The following is a 20,315-nucleotide window of genomic DNA, read 5'->3' on the forward strand; positions in this document are numbered from 1 at the left end:
ATTAGTGCTATACTTGTAATCACATTGCACACCCTTCTTCCAAACATACATAGTGCTGTGTGCAATGTGTGTCTTAGTGGGTACAACATCCAGTGCACTCTGTTTTACAGATGTGTTATAACTCCGATCTACAACTGAATCGATGTTTTCCCACGTAACTCTACAGGTCTACATACGTAAGTACCGCGTATACACATTCACGCTAATATGCTTCTAGATATCTTCATGAATAGAAACAAAATAAGGGAAGTGATAAATAATACCATCGAAAACATAAAACGCAACCCTTCATTCTCCCTCTCAATAAATGTCGAAAATGTAAGTAACAGTGAGAAAATCTACCCATCCGTGTGCAATTGAGAATAACTCCAGCCTTTCCCATCTTATTACAAGCCTAGGGCAATGATAGGACGGAAACGAGATGACATGCTCAGCCTCGGTGGGAAGCGACACGTTTGGGCAGGTTCATACTCGAACATTTTATCGATCACACACATCAAAATAATTTTAAACAGTATACAATATTCTACATTCTTATAAACTACGTTATTACAAATTACAAATGTTTATAAATTTTAAAGGAATTGAAACTTTCGAGTATATCCGAAATTTAAAATGTTCGTAAGTTATATAATTTAACTATATACCAAAGTCGTAAAAAACATAAACCTTGAGAATATTCAAGATCTTATAAATATGGGCGTCGATATGGTACGTGAAATATCCTAATATAACCGAACCAGACGATATCTGATCAAGATTTGCCAGAATGGTTGGTGGATGCGCAGTGGTCTCTTGCGCAAACCTAACCTAACCCAATCTGATCCGATCAAGCTTTGTCCCAATGACAGGTGAATGCGCAGTAGCCTAGTGCGCAAACCTAACCTAACATAACCTAACCTAGCCCAATCCCACCACTGTGCCCCAGTGACAGGTGGATGCGCAGTAGCCTAGTGAGCAAACATACTCTACCTTAACCTAAGACGACCGTAAAACAATATATAGCTACACAACCAATCAATATCTGATGGAATTTAAAAATATCTTCCCAATTTGGAAAATATTTAAGAATTATATATATTACCTCGAGAAATGTTGGTATTTTCCCAAGATCTACGGCCATATATAACTTCAGGACCCTCATGTAACTAGCATTAGTGACCCTCTCACCTCAGAACTTCACGAATCCATAACTTTGTAACTGCTCATTATATGAAATCAGACTGTACCGCGTTGGCTTCGTCTTCGACGGCATAACGTCCATATTAACTTTCGTGATAATCAGTCAATTGGTTCATAAGGTGATATGGGTACCTACAAACCGACAATCTCTACGCTGAATTAATCTTCTCCATCCGATCACCCGCACAAGGGAATCAATACATAATTACAATTTCATAAACCTTAATTAAACATTACTACGGGCATGTTAAAGTGATGTACGATAATCGATACATCTGTTATATCAATATTATCATGTTGCCTACACTTGTTATATAGATCAAAGCGGAAGTCGCTACGCATAGACCCGCAATCAAACGACAAGTTTTAATTGCCTTAGTTAATTACTATGCAGTGCATCGGGGATATTATGTGTGTTAAGAAGACAGCGTGTATACTCAAGAACCAGTTTATATTAGTGTTATACTTGTACTCACATTGCACACCCTTCTTCCAAACATACATAGTGCTGTGTGCAATGTGTGTCTTAGTGGGTACAACATCCAGTGCATTCTATTTTACAGATGTGTTATAACTCCGATCTACAACTGAATCGATGTTTTCCCACGTAACTCTACAGGTCTACATACGTAAGTACCGCGTATACACATTCACGCTAATATGCTTCTAGATATCTTCATGAATAGAAACAAAATAAGGGAAGTGATAAATAATACCATCGAAAACATAAAACGCAACCCTTCATTCTCCCTCTCAATAAATGTCGAAAATGTAAGTAACAGTGAGAAAATCTACCCATCCGTGTGCAATTGAGAATAACTCCAGCCTTTCCCATCTTATTACAAGCCTAGGGCAATGTTAGGACGGAAACGAGATGACATGCTCAGCCTCGGTGGGAAGCGACACGTTTGGGCAGGTTCATACTCGAACACTTCATCGATCACACATATAAAAAAAAAATAAACAGTATAATATTCTACATTCTTATAAACTACGTTATTTTCGGAAGTACTAGAAAGTAGAAAAGTTTATATACTTTAAAGGAATTGACATTTTCGAATATATTAGAAATTTAAAACTTTTAGTAAATTATATAATTTAACAATATACGAAAGCCGTAAAAAAATAGAAACTTTGCGAAATTTATAGATCTCATACGGATGGGCGTCGATAGAACTGGAAGATATTTTCTAAATTTTGACAAATTAAAAAAAGAATAAATATAATTCTTTATTACAGATTCATAATTTCCCAGCCTCTGTTACCATGCACCACTTCAAGGCCCTGCTGTACATGGCCTTAGCGACCATTCAACCTCAGAACTCCATGAATGTATATAACTTCGTTGTTATTGTTCATTATACAAAATCGGAATGCTTGACTCTGTGTTGGTCTTTAATGGCATAACATACATATATTGACTTAAGTGAAAATCGGTTAACTGGTTCACAACCTGACATGAGTAGGTACACAGACCGAACAAGTCTACACAACATTAATCTCTCTCCATCCGATCCCCCGCTAAAGGAAACAAATATATAGTAACAAAAATATACATCATAACAAATTAAACAAATATTATGGTCGTTGCATATGCAATATTCCGTCCACTAATCGATACCTGTTTGTTACGTCAATATTATCAGGTTGGCTACACTTGTTATATATATGAAAACGGAAGTCAGTATGTACAGACCCACAATCGAGAAGTTTTCATTACTTTAGTTAATTATAATTCAGTGCATCAATGTTTTATGTGTACCTAAAAATACTGCGTATATACTAAGGAACTAATTAATATTAGCGTTATATTTCTAATCACATTATATTGTACACTCTCCTGCCAAACATACATATTGCTTGTGTACAATGTGTATCTTAGTGGGTACAACAGTAACATTTTATTTTACAGATGTGTTATAACTCCGATCTCCAACTGAATCGATGTTTCGCCACGTAACTGTACAGACCTACATACGTAAGTACAGTGCAATTACATTCATACTAATATGTTTGGAAGCGTCAAATAGCTGTTTTACATGAATCGAAACCAAATCAAGAAATTGATAATATACAGCATCGAAAACATAATTTGAAACTCTTGATTACATCTCAATAAATGTGGTAATTAATTGTAATTAATCTGCCAACCTGCGTGCAATTATGAGTAACTTATCCGAAACCTAACCATTATTGTACAGGATGATTCTAAATTATTGTCGGGTTTGTCCACTGAAACCCCGACAAAAATTTAGAAACATCCTGTACATTCAGATGTCTGTCACATTCCCTTATATTCAATTCAACTGCAAATGTCCTGTATACACAAATATTCACTTCCATGAAGTCAGAGACCTGGAACTATCCAAGATGTACGCCCTCACAAAGCAAACTATCTCTTTCTTGTGACTGAATGCAGAGTAGAAATGCTGATTTACGTGAAAGAGTAATTTGTGTACCTCAGATTGTACGAAGACAAGTGCTTCAACAATTCTTTTCTCTTTGCAGACTCTTCCGGAATTCTCAACAGATGAGGTTCGTGGCTTGTATACTTTCACCCCGGGAGGTATCAAGACAGCTTGTGTGGCTAACAACAACGCGTATCATAGCAATCCGAAATGTAACGTAAGTTTAAAAACAAATTTGTCCTTGTGTTTAATTACATATCATGCCGTGAAAACATATGGAAAACTGGCGATATAACAAAACGAATTCTTAACCTCGGCATTAGATAATATTATATTATCATATTTAAGTATCCTGTTGACTTAGGATATAACTTATAGTCTTGTTTTCAGTCTATAATATTAATTTAAGAACAATAATTCACACTTAATTCTATAAATGTTCGTTAAATGTTTGAAATGTCATTCAGATTATTAAAATGTATATACATTCAGTGTTTATGCTACATGTTTCGGCCGCAGAGGGCCATCTTCATGCAACGTATCTTTTAAAGGAGTCTGCTGAATTGTGTACTTCGTCAAACAGTATACATTATGGCACGTCTTGTTGTTCTTATTAATTTTTTTAATTCTGATGTTAGGGGATGATTTTATAGACGGCACACCAATGGGACACGAAAACAGCCGAAATTAATAAGATAAGAAGAAACCCATCCTAGGCCTGTAGCCTAGTACGAGTAATTATACTGACAGAGGCAAACTCTGATTTAGTAAAATTATACAAACCTACCGATCTACCCGAGATATTATGTTCTGGCGAAGAGAACTACTGTCCTCTGAGACGTACTGAAGTGTAATCTGCTATACCAACGTTTCGGATGATCATGCTGCTTCCAACCTCAGGGACTTGTAGGAGACATCACATTTTCAGAAGACTTATGAACTATAGGAATTCTTAGGATTCGAGGAATTTATAAGATTACATATAGTACATCAAAGGGTTCTATTTTCTGGGATATAAGGCCGTGTAGTCAGTTGAAAGTTAACAGACGTTTCGGAGGAGCATGTCGTCACCATCTTCAGGAATGATAACATTTGCTTGCCACCTATTTTCACTCTGATTTCTTGATTGGTTTATTCTCTCTTTTTATTGCTAGTGGGGTGTGACTAAGTCCCTTGTACTGCGGCAACTTCTGGCCTATTGTACCAACCCCAGATGATAGGTGAGGGTGATTGTGGAGCAATTGGCAGAATGAAGATTGGCAGGGGAAACGGAAGTACTCGGAGAAAACCTGCCCAGCGCCACTTTGTTCACCACAAATCCCACTTGACCAGACCCGGGATCGAACCCGGGCAGCCGCGGTGGGAAGACAGTGACTAACCGCTTGAGCTATGGAGCGGCCCTTGGTTTATTCTTCGACACTAAGGATGGAAGCGACATGTTCCTCCAAGACGTCAGTTGATTTTCAACTGACTACACGGCGTTACATCCCATATCCTATATAGGTAAAGGTAGAAGATTACTGTTGCCTTTGGGATGTGGCAACGTGTACCTGTAGAAAAGTTACCAACGTTTCGGAGGAATCTACTTCATCTTCAGGACAAGAGAGTGTATTTTGTAACTCTGAAGAAGGAGGCAGTACATTCGTTAAAATAGTAATTATATAGACTATACACAGTTCAAAACGGCGTTACAAGATGGAGAACACTTATTTTCATACTCACTGCAAAGAAGAGCCCAGATTTGATTACGAAGTTTAGAGAGTCCATCACTGGTTCATATCCTCCTCAGTTTTAATATTATCCTTCCATCAACGCCCAAGTCTTCCTAGTGATTCTCCCTTCCATGTTTTTTAGCCATAATTTAGATGCATTCTTCGGAAGGTTTTAACCCCTTTTACAAAGATAAACGCTTTCTTAAATGTTTTTCTTCTATCCTAAAATTCTAAAAGCCGATCACGGTAGCCGAGCGGTCTAAGGCATGTACTGTCTTCACTCGCTTGGAAACCGGGATCGTGGGTTCGAATCCCACTCAGGGCATGGATGTTTAGTTTTGTGTGTGCGTTTCTCTGTGTTTGTGTACAGGTAGAGGCCTCGCGACGAGCTGATCACCCGCCCAAGGAGTCCTACCGAATGTGTAAGATGTAGAAAAACGGAGATGTTCATGGAGGCCACTGGGGCTGTAGTGCCAAGGGGAAAAAAAGTAGTGCCAAGGAAAAAAAAAAGATTCTAAAAATAAACAAAACTTAATGAGAACCCTGTCATTTCGCCTTAAGACTTTAATTTTAAACACGGAGTGTCAGTTCAGAAATTGAGCAAATCCTCTCGACTGTCGAAACACATTCAGGATCGATTTGTGTAGCTACCCTCTCCTCCCCAGCGAACCACTTGTTGATGTCTTGTCCCTACTCACATTACTTCATTTTGATTCACATAAACATGTACTGCCATTATTCCCAAGATGAAACACGCAACTGAACTGAGCCCTACACGGTGTCCCATAATGTTCTATTTCACTTTCTTTTACTGAACACAAAATTCAGTAAGCACAAAGTAGGATTTTTGTGGGTTATAGGAACCGTGATAATTCAGTCGGTATAGCGACGGACTAGACGACCCTAGTTCGATACTCGGCATAACCCACCGCGTCCAGATCGGAACACTAACATTTGTTGACCCCTACCCTTCATCATATTTCGATCGTACAATGAGATATAAAACACATAATATTTTCTATCAGGACACAATTTAGAATGAATCACCCTGAATATTCTTTACGTCTCAATGGATAGACTGTTGTTGTTGTTTCCAACGTTATTTATGTTTCAAATATATTTCTACCCTAAAGTCCATTCGCGGAGACGAGACAGTCAGCGTAAACAAAGCAAACCCCGATTCGCCACAGCTGAGAGCAAGGAGTGGACAAAGCTCCCAGTTACTCAGTGTACTCGCTGCATCCGGACGCACGTTAACCTGCAGTCAGACTGAAGAGTGAACTTTGGACGCCCCTGCAACGATACACGCATCATGTGATCGCTGCATGATTTCATTCAAAGAGCGAAGGAGATACCGCGTGCATTTGTTTACGAGGACTCTCTCGTCTCCTCGAATGGACTTGTAGTCTATGGTTCTATAGTACTTTTGTTGGATCTTGGCCGCTTTTCAGTTTCTTAATCCTATATACAATCGGTAGGACTCCTTGGACGGGAGATCAGCCTGTCGCAAGGACGCTACTACACACAGAACACAAACACAGAATAAACGCATTCAGACATCCATGCCTTGAGTGGGATTCAAACCTACCATCCCAGTGTTCGACCGAGCGAAGACGGTTGATGCCTTAGACCGAGCGGCCACTGTGATGGGCATATTTCTGCCCTACTACGCCAACCGTGATTATGTGGATGCTTCTAAGCAATACAACAACAAAAATTAACTTTTTATTATTTATTATACTGCAACTGGGTTTTAGCCCGGTGGCAGTAGTACACAATAGGACACAACGGACACGTAACACACATTACACTAAGTGACAACAGGTTCAAACAAAACACAATACACTAAACACAACAATAAGGACATCCTACGACAATGAATACAAACCAAATACGATTAACAACTACAACAATTACAGAGAAATACAAACAACTGCAACAAATACAACAATTACAGAGAGAGAGAAGAAAAATAAATACAACACCCAAAACACAAACAAAAGGAAACCAACAGTCATGGATGCGTAATATCATTTACTTCACTTCACTTCACTTTTAAATTATCCGTAATTTCAAAGCATGTAGGTAAAGCAGAAGAATGTTCGAAAGAACGGGAAAGTCCACTCCAGATGTCTTGGTCTTCAATTATCTTGTTTTTGTGAAATTAGAATAAAGATCCAAAATAAATATTTGCCACTCTACTAACTTCCTTATTATCGTGGAAATTCGATTCCTATAGTGTAAATCGGAATTGTAGGATTTTAGGTTCCCACACCGGTGGTTATGAAGATTACTATCTTATTTGATATAAAGCAGTGTAGTTCGGTGAAAGTAAAGTGACGTTTCGGAGGAACATATCTCTTATATAATCAAAGCTGAAGAATAAACCAAGTATACAAAGAGCGTGAAGCAGAAAGCAAGCTTGCTTTGCTTGCTTAGTACTGAAGATTGGGACATGTTCCTCCGAAACTTCGGTTAGCTTGTACCGGATTACAAGGCGTTATACCCCGGAAGACAGAACACTCCACATATTGTCTTTGTATATTTGTTCCAATTTCTGTGTGAATCATTGTTGTTAACAAAAAATATCACCATTAATAGTATTAGGCACTGGGATGTGAAAGTAGTCCGGTAGATATTCGAGTACGTTTCAAAGAAAGTGCTGTCTCCATCTTCAGGGTCAAAAATGTGTTATGCAAAAATGTAAGGTAAAAAGTCAGGTTTTCCCTGCGTTAGTTAATTAAGCATCACGCAATAAAGGCGTACGGGAGAGTGGAGGTATAGCTCCGCCATTCTTGACATCACCACTAGATGGAGGTGAATGGTCAGCTTCAAGCCCCGGTGAAAGTGCCCCCAGCGGATATGAGGCTGGGTGGACCCAGAGCCGGTCTGAATGATGTGGGGTAACGAAAAATCTGTTTCTCTTCCGGAAACCGAGCCCCGGCCACCCATCCCGTTCCTATTCCACCCCAGTTCCGTTTCGGCTCCCGTTATATAATCTTGGGGCGGACCGCATAGAAAACATCGCTTCCGGCACTTCCTCTATGGTTATGTATGTGTCTGTTTCTGCGGTCACGTGATTCGGTTGCCGTGGAAAAATGTTTACAGAGCCGTTACTTAGCAACAGGCTTCTTGTCTAGTTAAACTATCCCGGCATCCAGCAGACATGTCACAGCATAGAGGAACATGAATCTTGCCCATAAACCGACTTCTCTTTAATCAGTGTTGGCTTGTCACTGCCTGCCATTTCATCTCCAGCGAACTGACTAAGAGTAGGTTGGAAGTTTGCACAGCGGTAAGTGTCGGTGTCTTGCAAGCAGAAGAGGGTAAGATGCTCGTAATGATGTTAATAAGCCCACCCCTTCCGCCCAGACGAACAAACCGGTACACCTCACACAATCTCCTGCACACTATTCGAGAAAATGAAGCCCGCCGGCCGTGAAGATTGTTTTCACGGCCGGTAGGTACACACCAGACACGGAGAGTCTCCTGCATCACTCCATCACTACACATCGACACACGTAATTAATATTAAAATAGTATGAACTTCCTCAACGTTTTCCTTCAAGAAAATTATTAAATTTGGGGTAATCTTACAGGAGGCCAATCACGGTAGCCGAGCTGTCGCATGCACTCTTCGCTCGCTCGGAAACCGGGATCGTGGGTTCGAATCCCACTCAGGACATGGAAGTTTTTTTGTGTATGTGCGTTTTTCTGTGTTTGTGTACAGGTAGAGGCCTTGCAACGAGCTGATCACACGCCCAAGGATACCTACCAAATGTCTAAGATCTAATAAACCGAAGTGAAACGGAGAGTTTCATGGAGGTAGGCCAAGGCCCAAATTTGGGCTGTAGCGCCAAAGGAAAAAAAAAATCTGACAGGTTAAGCTGAGTTGTCCCTAATGAATTAAGCTCCAAACCAAGAATGGCCTATAGGACAATATAGAAATAGCTCCAATCTTTCTTAATCTTCCGGTTTAGAGATAAGGGTTTAGCTTTCTCTCCTGAGAAAGTGCCCCATGCACTCAATTGTTAGAAAGGAGTCTGGTTCTACCCAGAGCCGATATGGAGGTGACGAAGAAACCGACTCCTCCCCCAAAGGGAATCAAAACCCAATTAGCTGATTGTTTATCCCGTAATGACATGGCTACCATACTCTGTAAAAGGTAAAATTGTCCCTGTGCTTAACTAATTAAGCACTTTGCCATGAAGGCGTCTGGGGGAGTGCATGTTTTTTTTTTTTTCCCCTCCTTGGCACTACAGCTCCAGTGGGCTTAGTCCTACACCCGTGAACTTCTCCGTTCACTTCGGTTTTTCTCGATCTTACACATTCGGTAGGACTCCTTGGGCGGGTGATCAGCTCGTCGCAAGGCCTCTACTTGTACACACACACAAACTAAACATCCATTCCCTTAGTGGGATTCGAACCCACGATCCCGGTTGCAGTGGGTGTATATATTCACACTTTCTTGCCCTCAACACTAATATCCTCTAATTAGAGGCGAGTGGTCTGCTTCAGGCCCCGGCCGCTTTACCCCCGAGGAAACAGCCCCCGGTACCCCTTGGATATGAGGCTGGAGGACCGTAGAGCCGGTCTGGACAACATGGAGAAATGAAAATTCTTGACCTTATCGGGACTCGAACTACGACCCCTTGGTTGTCCAGCCCCTAGCCAGTCGCTATACGGACTCTCAATGCTCTGAGGAATGCTTTATACTATTTAGTTAATTTATCTTCCTTTCTTTTCCAAAAACAAAAGATCACATGTAGAGTATATAAAAGGTAAAAGGTGAAGTTGTCCCTGGACTTAATTAAGCACTACTTCATGTAGGCGTATGGCGGAGCAGACTTCCACCATTATTGACTTGGGCACTAGATGGAGTTGAGTGGTCAGCTTCACGCTCCTTCCGCTTCACCCCCAGGGGAAAGACACCAAGTAATCCATTGGATAGGAAACTTCGTGGGCCCCAAAGCTGATACGGACATTGTGGAGTACAGAAAGAATTTCTTAAATCTGCCAGGAATCGAATCCGGGACTTACAGCCCTTAATCCATATGAGGATACCATTTATAAATGGATAAATTAATTTACTGTGGGCTTGTGAGGTTTAAGGTCCTCACTGCAGTGATTATAAACAATACAATCTTCTGAGGTGTGAAGACGTGTAGTCTGGTAGAAGTTTTTCGCCGTTTCGAAAGAACATACCGCTTCCATCTCCCATCTGTTTCCCCGCTTTAATTTTTGATACTGAAAAAAAAAAGACGATTTTGTAGGTTCATCTACGACGGTGTTTCTCACCCGCCGGGCCGTTACCTGGCCACGGTCTCAGAGGTTGAGAAACACTGACTTACGACGAGAGCTGCAATTATCTGGACTACACAGTTTCGAATGTTAGGATGATAAAAGATGAAGCGGAGAGGATTGACGAGGAAGCGTCACTGACCTAATCAACACAGTATCCCGGAATTTGCCTGAGGGAATTAGGAGAACAATGAGAAACCTCAATTAGGATAGTCGGTGTCCTAGCCAAGATTCAAAGGCAGTGCCTTCCGAATACAAGTCTAGAGTGTTACCGCTACAACACCCTTCTCAGTAAATGTCACAGAGAAAGGAAACCGCTGAGTACGCCTACATTGTTCCAGTGATGTTATCTGCTCGGAGCTTATTTGTGTCTAGGGTTTTGCATGTAGCACATTTCTGTGCCGCATTGATATGCATTAATGGGTTGCACTAAGAATATCCCCAACACAATTTCCTACACCTACAAGATTAAGCTATAATTAGGGTTGAGATTTGAGGTAGGTCAGTTTTAGAACAACAAGGACTGGAGGTAAGAGTGTCATAAAGCATAAACTTATCGTTTATAACTCAGTAAAATCAAAGTCACATTGCTACTGACGGTCAGTCAGTAAGTCTTGGTGTCGAGCCCCATATGAAGCTCATGATCAGATATTTATTACTGTTTGACAGTTACGGTCTTGTTTCTGCAGGGCGCCCTCTCTGATGAGAGGATGGGTCTGTCTATTGCATATGCTATTGGCCCTTGCCAGCGCAGTCTTTCTGGGGTCCGAGTCCCTTGGGACTCGCGAACGTATTTTACTGTCCCAGATTCGAGACTTCCCTTTTCGTCTCCTCCTACGACTCGCAGGGTCACGGTGGAGGTATTCAACCCCGCGTCCACACGGGTGCCGTAATGGCTAGATTTCTTCTAAATAATATATAAAATTCAGTTCGTACCTCACAGGAAACACATGCGTCTCCGCTACAAAGTCAAACCGGTTAATGCTGTTTATTTTGAAAACCATATGGAACACACAAATACACTGTGTTAGCAGAATGCAGAATTTTAATGCGTTAAAGTAGATGGCACATGCAGTAACCACTGGTCGTTAAAAAGGTAATACCATTGAAAAGAGCTAAAGGTAAAAAAAGTAAAGATGTGTCTGTGCTTAATTATGTGCCACGGTAGTAATAAATATTGTGGCGTATAGACCCGTTGCCTAATGGTGACCCTCTGAACAGAACCCGTTGTGTGGCAACAGTCGGTAAACACGTCAAAAATACCCGGGATATCGCTAGGCAACTGCTCTGTAAATGGGTTCCCGCTGCAACGGATACGCATGCAACGACTGAGGTATTGTTGGGCTATAACAATGGAAAAGATGTTTTCTACGTAGTTCGTGTCGAAATGTTATAAGCTGGGTCAGTAGAGTTCCGGAGTTGATAGCTGCAAGAATGAGACTGTGAAAAGAATACTTTGTGTGTGCTGTATTTACAGTGAGACGGTTATAATCATTGTGTTAAAAACCGTTGCCAGGATACGACTAGAGAAGACTTAGCGTGTACTAGTGATTTGTAAAGCGTGGAAATAAGCAATAGCGCTGTAATTACTTGTAGTTAAGAGCGGTGTGTACAACTGGTCAATAAATCTAATATCCAATCCATACCCCGTCTATAGTCACACTATTTAGCGTTATGGGACGATTAACGAGTAATAAATTGGAAAGTGTTTGGAAGGAAGCGGTTGGGGGTCGATTTGGTGGTACTACCTTAATATTTGGGGCACGCGGTAGCGTAGTTTGTTGACGCACTATGCTACAATCCGAAAAGTCGTTGGTTCGAATCCCGATGAAGTGGATTTTTTCAATTGACCTTATCCTTCAAGCCGTACTGTGGCCCTGGGGGTAAAGGGCGGCCGGCGCGTAAGGCTGACAACCTCACCGCCATCCGTGAGCCGATTGTCTAGATAATGTGGAAGCCTCGACGTCTCACAACCCTATGGGCCTCCACGGCCTGTTACAGCGATAGCTTTACCTTTATAAAACCGGTATTTGGCTGGAAGAACTGAGGAGAAACATGAAAATCACCGGACACCGCAGCTGGTGTAACGGCCAAAATTCTAACGAATGATACCCTGAGTACAAGTCAGAAGCATTATATGAAATTCCAATTTCTTTTCTCGACAGAAAGTGGGTTCCACGAGTTGATAACCGCTGCCGTTGAGAATATGTTCGAAACGACGTACGTGTATTACAAAACATGATTCCTTCATTTGCTTCTCACTAGCGTCAGTCAGCACAGCTTGTCGCCTCGGTACTCCGGAATACAGGAAATTCTGGTACTGTGTACCGACTTTCGCATGTCTTGTAATTGGGTCGTAAGGAGATAGGCTGGCTCAAGCGAGAAATAATCGCCTAATATCAGCGTGCGGGACACATACAGCAAGATGATCTCATAAACCTCATGACCCTAAAAAGTAAAAGGGGATACACAGAGAGATGGACAGACAAAGAAGGCTACAGAGTCAGAGACCCATTCACAGACAGCAAGTTACGTCACAAGCCTCCCTCACTCACTCATGGTTCTGAGCCCTTCTTGAGAAGCTGACAATTGTGCAGCTCCTCAAGAACTTCCCAGCGTTTTATGGAACCCGAAGGTTCATTACCGNCCAAACCATATCATCCTTTCTCTCTGAGATCCATTTTAATATTGTCCGCCCACCTACGCCTTGGTCTTCCCAGTGGTTACTTTCCTTCTGGCTTTCACACCAATATCCTATACGCATTCCTCGTCTCCCCCATTCGTGCTACATGCCCTGCCCACCTCATCCTCCTTGACTTGATAATTCTAATTATATTTGGAGAAAAGTACAAGTTATGAAGCTCCTCATTATGCAGTTTTCTCCAACCTCCTGTCATTTCATCTCTCTTCGGTCCAAATATTCTCCTCAGCATCATGTTCTACCAAGCCTGCTTTAATTTTTTTTCAAAACAATTGAATTTGACTAGAAATACGGAGATCAGAAAACTCCAGTACTCAGATGACGAATCGCAGGTGGGCATCAGACTGTGGCTATGCGGAAATTATTCTGAATAGAGCAGATGTGTTACGTACACTTTGTTGCAGGAATCTTGACAGACTTGCCACGGTTCATACACATTCCCAGTCTCATGGACAGTTTTGGCAAGGCTACAGAGGGAATTCCTGCCAAAACCATAACAAAATAAACGGCTGGAAACCACACGTGACAGGCACGGATATGATATAAACACGGACGACAGCCATTTTGTAGTAGTGTGTAGTTCTTACGAACACGCCGCCTAATCCATAGCGGCTCTCATCGGAACTAATTCCAGCTGGCAGCATTCTCATTAACTCTTACGTTTTAATAACTCACAGGCCGTGCTTTTAGATCTGACATCTAGGAAGTGTGTGAAGAGAGGCAGCGGGGCAGCAGTTGCAGCTACTTTCTGAGAAGGAAGGAGGGTGACGCACTTTAACTAAGGCTTCCTTAGGCTCTGTCAGCTACTGGGACAAGGATGCGTCATCAGCTAGTGACCTAGACCATTACGTCATCATTCGAAATTTACTGGATTTCATTTTGAACACACAGTAAACACTCGCTAATCCGGATTAATGGGAGGAATATGTCATCATTATTAAAGACAGTGTCACGTAACTTCGAACAAGGCCCCGCATTCCTAGTCAAATCCCGCGCATAGCTTGTGGTGGGAGGAGTTTCTTAACACTCGTTCTTCCTCTGGCCGCCTGTCACTTCTCACACCCTCCACCCCCTTGTCTGAAATTTTTCTTCTGCGCATTCAAGATTACTCTTGGCCATGTTCGAAGTTACGTGACACTTGTTATAACGTGTAATCCGGATTAATGAAACAAAATGTAGCCCTAAAAGACAAAAAGAATCTTAGAAAACAAATAAATTAAAAATTTAATAATATAGATATTGGTGATAAAAAATAATCACTGTAGAGCCTTTATTTAAAAACTATATATAAAAACAAAAAGCTGAAATCCAATAGATTTGTATCTTCAATAAATGAAAACAAAGTCATTGATAGAGAAGAAAGGGCAATGAATGAATGTAAAAGTTACTGCTGTAACAGGCTGTGGAAGTCCATAGAGTTGTGAGACGTTGAGGTTCCCATATTTTCTAGACAATCGGCTCATTGATGGCGGTGATTTTCTCAGCCTTACGCGCCGGCCGCCCTTTACCCCCAAGAATATTCCTGGTACTCATTTCTGTTAGAGGCCGAGTCGAATGTACGACTACTTGCAGCGTGTATGCACTTACTTGCGTCCCTCCAACTTACACAGACCCCGAGAGTTACAACAAAGCACTTGTGCCGAAGCGGTAACGACTTCGACTTCATTTGAGAGATAACTAGTTCGAATTTCGGTAGGCGTACCGACTACCGTGGTGTTCATCAGTCCCTCCAAGAAAATGACAGAATTGGTTCTCAAATAGGTCATCACTGCCTCCTTCCATATCATTTCCCATTCATTTTACATTATCGCCCAATCATTCTACGTATTATAGTCTAAGTTGTTGACGAAACAAAAAGCATAAAAAATAAACTTCGTAATCTGTAGTCCGCAAGAGAACTATACCGACCGAGCGACCGCTGCTTGTCGGAGAATTTAGTGCCAAATTTTGCGGATAGAGGGTGTCACGTGGTCAGCGCAACGGATCACCACGGCATCGATAAATAAAGTAAAAGGTAAAACAAGTAAAGTTGCCTCTTTGTTTAATTAATTAAGCACCATATGGGGAAACAGAGCTAAAGCTCCACAATTCTTGAATTCGCCATTATAAAAAGGTGGGTGGTTACTCTGACGCCCCAGCTGCTTTACTCCTGGGGAAACTGTCCCCGGTACCCGTTGTATAGAAGGCTGCGAGGGTCCCAGAGCCGGTCTGAACGCTGTGGAGTAGAGAGAAATCTTTTGTCTCTGCCGAGAATCGAACCCCGACCGTCCAAGCTCCTAGCGCGTCGCTATACCGACTGAGCCATCGCGACTCCCTTTGTTAAAGTACGAAACAAAATAAAAGACGCCTGTGAGTCATTAGGGGAAAAACCTTGCTGTAAAGCATCACTGTACATGCACGCCTCAGAAAACACTGCATTGCATTTATCACGACTGTGGGTCCCCATGCCTAATTTCAACTGAACATGCCAACTTGAAAATAATATTTTGGGGGAGGGGGGCGTTGTTCCATGAGAGCAATCAGAATTATGGTTTAGTACACGTTAATTCATGAGACTAATCGTGACTGCAGGGGAGTTCCTGGTTATTTATACACGCTATGAGGGAGTAATTTTATGAGAGGAATTTAATTAGTAGACACTACAGACTATTATTAAGTGCCGCCTGCTCTATCAAAACGTTTCCAGATTCAAAATTCTCCTTTAGAACGATAAGCAAATTACTTACTCCAAATTAGAAACAAACAATTAGAAATGCTAAAAAAAAACAAAACAAAACGAAACTCCGTGGTTTTAGTCCGCAAGCGAACTATACCGACCGAGCGACTGTCGTTTGTCGGCGAAGTTAGTGCCAACTTAGAAATGCTCAAAAGAACCGTTGCCAGGCCACTAAGGACTAAGATCTAGTACGTGCTGTAGTGAACTGCCGTGTGCGAATTAGCGATAGCGCTGAAGTGACTTATAGTTTCTATTCGCAAATTTTTTTCAATAAATCCAATTACCAATACAAACCCCGTCTATAATCACTCATTCATCCATCAGTAATCTGTCAAGACGACAGGTCCACAGTCTCTTCCAAAACAGTTCCTCCACTTGATGCGATCTAGAGCTTTCTNCCCCTCTATCTTTCCTTCAATAACTTCTTTTAGAAGGCAGTTACCGCGTAAGATATGACCAATCCAATTAGCCTTCCGTTTTCTTATTTCGTGTAGGATATTCCTCTGCTCACCGACTCTAAATAACACTTCTTCGTTTCTCACATAATCGGTCCAACTGATCTTCTCCATCCTTTTCCAACACCACATTTCGAAGCTTTCCAGGTGTTTCTGATCTACTGCCCTAAGTGTCCAAGTTTCAGCCCCATACAAAGCGATGCTCCAAATGTAGCATTTCACTAGTTCCTTTCTGAAATTTAAGTCCAATTTGCTGGTAAAAAGATTCTTCTTCTTGCTAAATGCAGCTTTTGCCATGGCAATCCTAGATTTAATTTCACTCATACACGTTACAATATGGCTCAATGAACAAGGTGATAAATCTTGCAGTTATATTGTGACGTGCTGAGCTAAGCGTATCGGGCTTATATCGCGACAAATAAATTCTCGATGTATTCGATGTAGCGAATTTTATTTCACATTCGCACTTACAATCACCCAAATTACAATCTGACGATTACTGCTATCTGCAGTATCACAAATAGTACACTCCAAATGCCACAATACAACTGACTGGTTGCTGGCTAACTCGACGATAGGTCCAGGACTCGCTGACTGACTCAGTACAACTCTGCGGTAGCCACACTAGAACTGGCTGTGAATAGCCTTCGCTTCTCCCTATGTAGCCTCGATCGGACAATACGGGAAAACGGCCACGTAATAGGCACCCTTGTTGCTATGTCGCTGTGTTGCTATGTAACGCTAGCGGAGGTAACCGCTGTTACTACTTGGTGACGTCACCGCTGTTGACTTGCGTTGCCTAGCGACCAGGATGCTAGGACTCGGCTAACATCGGCTCGCTTCGGCTTTGCTCGGCGCATCACTGCTGGCGGGGGGGGAGGGGCGTCATCCATAGCTCAGCACGTCACAATATGATAAGCTGGGAATTTGACTTTGTGAACAACTATCAGTTTCTCTAGATGGAACATGTTCCATTTATTTAGTTCGATAATTAGTTCAGAACCTCGTACCCATTTTGCCTTTACCTGTCCCTAGAACATCTTTCCTTCAAACTTAAGCTCCTTACTCTACATAAAATACAGTATATTACGTTGCTAAGCAGTGGCACAATATTTCCCTTATACATTATTTTCTCTATTTCCATCTATCCTTCATCCTTCATGTTTCTTCCCTAAACAAATCCTCATGATTCCTTGCTTCCCTAGGGAAGACTGTGCCCCTTACTTAAATTAAATTTGACGCTGTGTCTTCCTCCTGCGCATGCTCCAGGCATATTCTAGCGCAGTGGCTCAGTTCTCCGAGCCTTTCCTCCAATTAAAATACAGAATCAAATATATCTCTGTTCAGCAACAGAGAATTAAACTGTGATGCGCGTGCCGCGTTTGACATGCGGTAGAAATTTTACGTCATAATATACCTGAGCCAGATACAAATTACTTTTTCACAAACAGATACGGATAAACCTATCTGAGGAGGGATAACAAATAAATGAACGAAATTCACATATATTAAATCAGATATATGCCATCCGAAATGATCAAGTCAAGGAAAATGAGGTGGGTAGAGCATGTAGCACGAATGGGGAGAAGAGGAATGCATATAGGATATTAGTTGGGAAGACCAAGGCGTAGGTGGGTGAACAATATTAAAATGGATCTTAGAGAGATAGGATGGAATGGGATGGATCTGGCTCGGGATAGGGTCCAGTGGAGGGCTCTTATGAACACCGCAATGAAATTTCGGGTTCCATAAACTGCTGGGAAGTTCTTGAGTAGCTGCACAATTGGCGGCTTCTCAAGAAGGGCTCAGCTCCACGAGTGAGAGTGATATTACATCCGAAATGGTCTTCATATATTCACAATTGCGGGGCGTCTTATTGTGATAGTCTTCAGGTGTGTCATGTCTAATGTGCCTCTACCTTTGTATTTTTTACATTTAGTAAAGGAAAAGATGGTCACGTTAGCCGACCGGTCTAAGGCATGCACTGTCTTCGCTCGCTCGGAAGCCGGGATCATGGGTTCGAATCCCACTCAGGGCATGGATGTTTGTGGCGTTTTTCTGTGTTTGTCTACAGGTAGAGGCCTTGCGACGAGCTGATCACTCGCCCAAGGAGTCCTACCGAATGTGTAAGATCTAGTAAACCGAAGTGAAACGGAGAGTTTCATGGAGGTAGGCCTAGGCCCAAATCGGGGCTGTAGTGCCACAGGAAAAAAAAAGGAAAAATAACTCACTAAATCTATGATAATTATTAACAACCATCGCGGTTCCCAGAACCCCAATTCTCCCATAAGACTTTGATCTTTCAAAACGCGCTTCTGCCAATCACCTCCCTCGTAGAAGTCTAAAGCGTTACCACTAGGCCAACATGCTCAGTGGAAGAAGTATTTGTCTCTGCGCTTAATTAAACTTAATGAAGCTGTGATGGCGATCCGGCTGTTTTAACTCTTGAGATAGAGGCTGTGCAGAAGGTTCGACGGAACTCAGAGCTAGTCATGTGACGTTATGACGTGGAGGAAAATCCCTGTCTCTATTAGTTTCTGAAGTCCGGCCGTCCAAACCGTTCCCAGCGATTTTACCGGCTTACTGGCGGTCAAAGTACAGAACGAATGTTACTTAATCTGTCTCTAGCCGTGAAGTCCTCCAAGAACTTCAGGTCTCATCTGCAAGAAATGAAAATTCTTCTCTATTATCTGCAGAAGGAATGTTATCTGTCTGTCTGTCTGTATCTCTCTCTCTGTCTACCTATGGCTCTACAGCCCTTTGTTGGTTCTTGGCCGCTTTTCTGTTTCTTGATCTTTTACACGGTCGGCAGGACTCTTTTGACGGGGGATCAGCCCGTCGTAAGGCCGCTACCTGCACACACAGGATAGCACAAACACAGTATAAACGCACACGGGCATCAATGTCTCATGTGGGATTCGAACCCAGGATCCCAGTGTTTGAGCGGGCGAAGACAGTTCATGCCTTAGACCGAGCGGCCACTGTGATTGGTGCAGAAAGAATGTTACCTCTACTTAATATCAGATTATGTCCTGAGACACTCAGACGATCGTCAGTTTTGCACTAGCTCCTACTGACCCAGGTACATAACTCTTAGTAACGCATTCATCTCTAAAGGGTCGAGTGTCTTCTCAAGAAGGGGTCTGTTCCTTGGAGTTAGTTAGTTATTGCTCATAAGCAGAACTTGCCTCCAAACTTTGGGTTCTGACCTACTTTGCTCCCACGGAATGCTAGCGATTTTGTTTAAATTTTAATGCCTTCGTAATACATATGGAATATGGAGCGAAGCTTACGTAACGAGATGGTTGAGCAACTGCCAAGCAGTGACAGTATTTCCACCGTCCCTTTGAGAGCAGTTTGCACCCCCACATCCATAGCCAGTGTTAAGTAAAGTTTAAGTAACAGACTTCATTTTCAACAAACCGATATTTTCCCAAGCCAGTTATTAAGCATAGGTAGACACTGTTTTGTTTTTAATCCGGTTTGGGGCCCAAACTGGAAAATGTCACCATTCAAAAAATTCACTAAAAAGTAAAGCTATCCCTGTAACAGGCCGTGGAGGCCGGTAGAGTTGTGAGACGTCGAGGCTCCCACATTTTCTCTAGAAAATCGGCTCACAGACGACGGTAAGTTTGTCAGCCTTAAGTGCTGGCCGCCCTTTACCCCCAGGAAGATTCCTGGTACTCGTTTCTGCTAGAGGATGAGTCGACCCCAGGGCCATAGTGCGGCTGGAATGATTAGGTAAATTTAAATATCCAACGACCTCATCGGGAATCGAACCTGCGACATTCCCGGCGTGTAGCATAGCGCCTCAACCAACTACGCTACCGCGTGCTTCCA

The 20,315-nt window shown here is 42.1% G+C and overlaps 1 protein-coding gene and 1 long non-coding RNA gene across 3 annotated transcripts in view; one reads left to right on the top strand and one right to left on the bottom strand.

Annotated features, from left to right (window-relative positions):
• LOC111870860 (brain tumor protein) overlaps positions 1 to 20,315 on the bottom strand; it is a 340,351-nt gene that overhangs the window by 248,726 nt on the left and 71,310 nt on the right. The window lies entirely within an intron of this gene.
• On the top strand, positions 122 to 3,801 carry LOC111870835. Of its 2 annotated transcripts, none has more exons than XR_002843933.2 (3): positions 122 to 176; positions 1,746 to 1,811; positions 3,691 to 3,801. It is a non-coding gene; the product is annotated as an uncharacterized LOC111870835 (long non-coding RNA). The 2 variants fall into 2 exon arrangements; XR_002843931.2 differs by lacking the exon at positions 122 to 176 and adding an exon at positions 3,095 to 3,160 and having other exon boundaries at positions 1,725 to 1,811.

This window comes from Cryptotermes secundus, unplaced genomic scaffold (genome assembly GCF_002891405.2).
Source record: "Cryptotermes secundus unplaced genomic scaffold, Csec_1.0 scaffold632, whole genome shotgun sequence".
Classification (NCBI taxonomy): Eukaryota; Metazoa; Arthropoda; class Insecta; order Blattodea; family Kalotermitidae; genus Cryptotermes; species Cryptotermes secundus.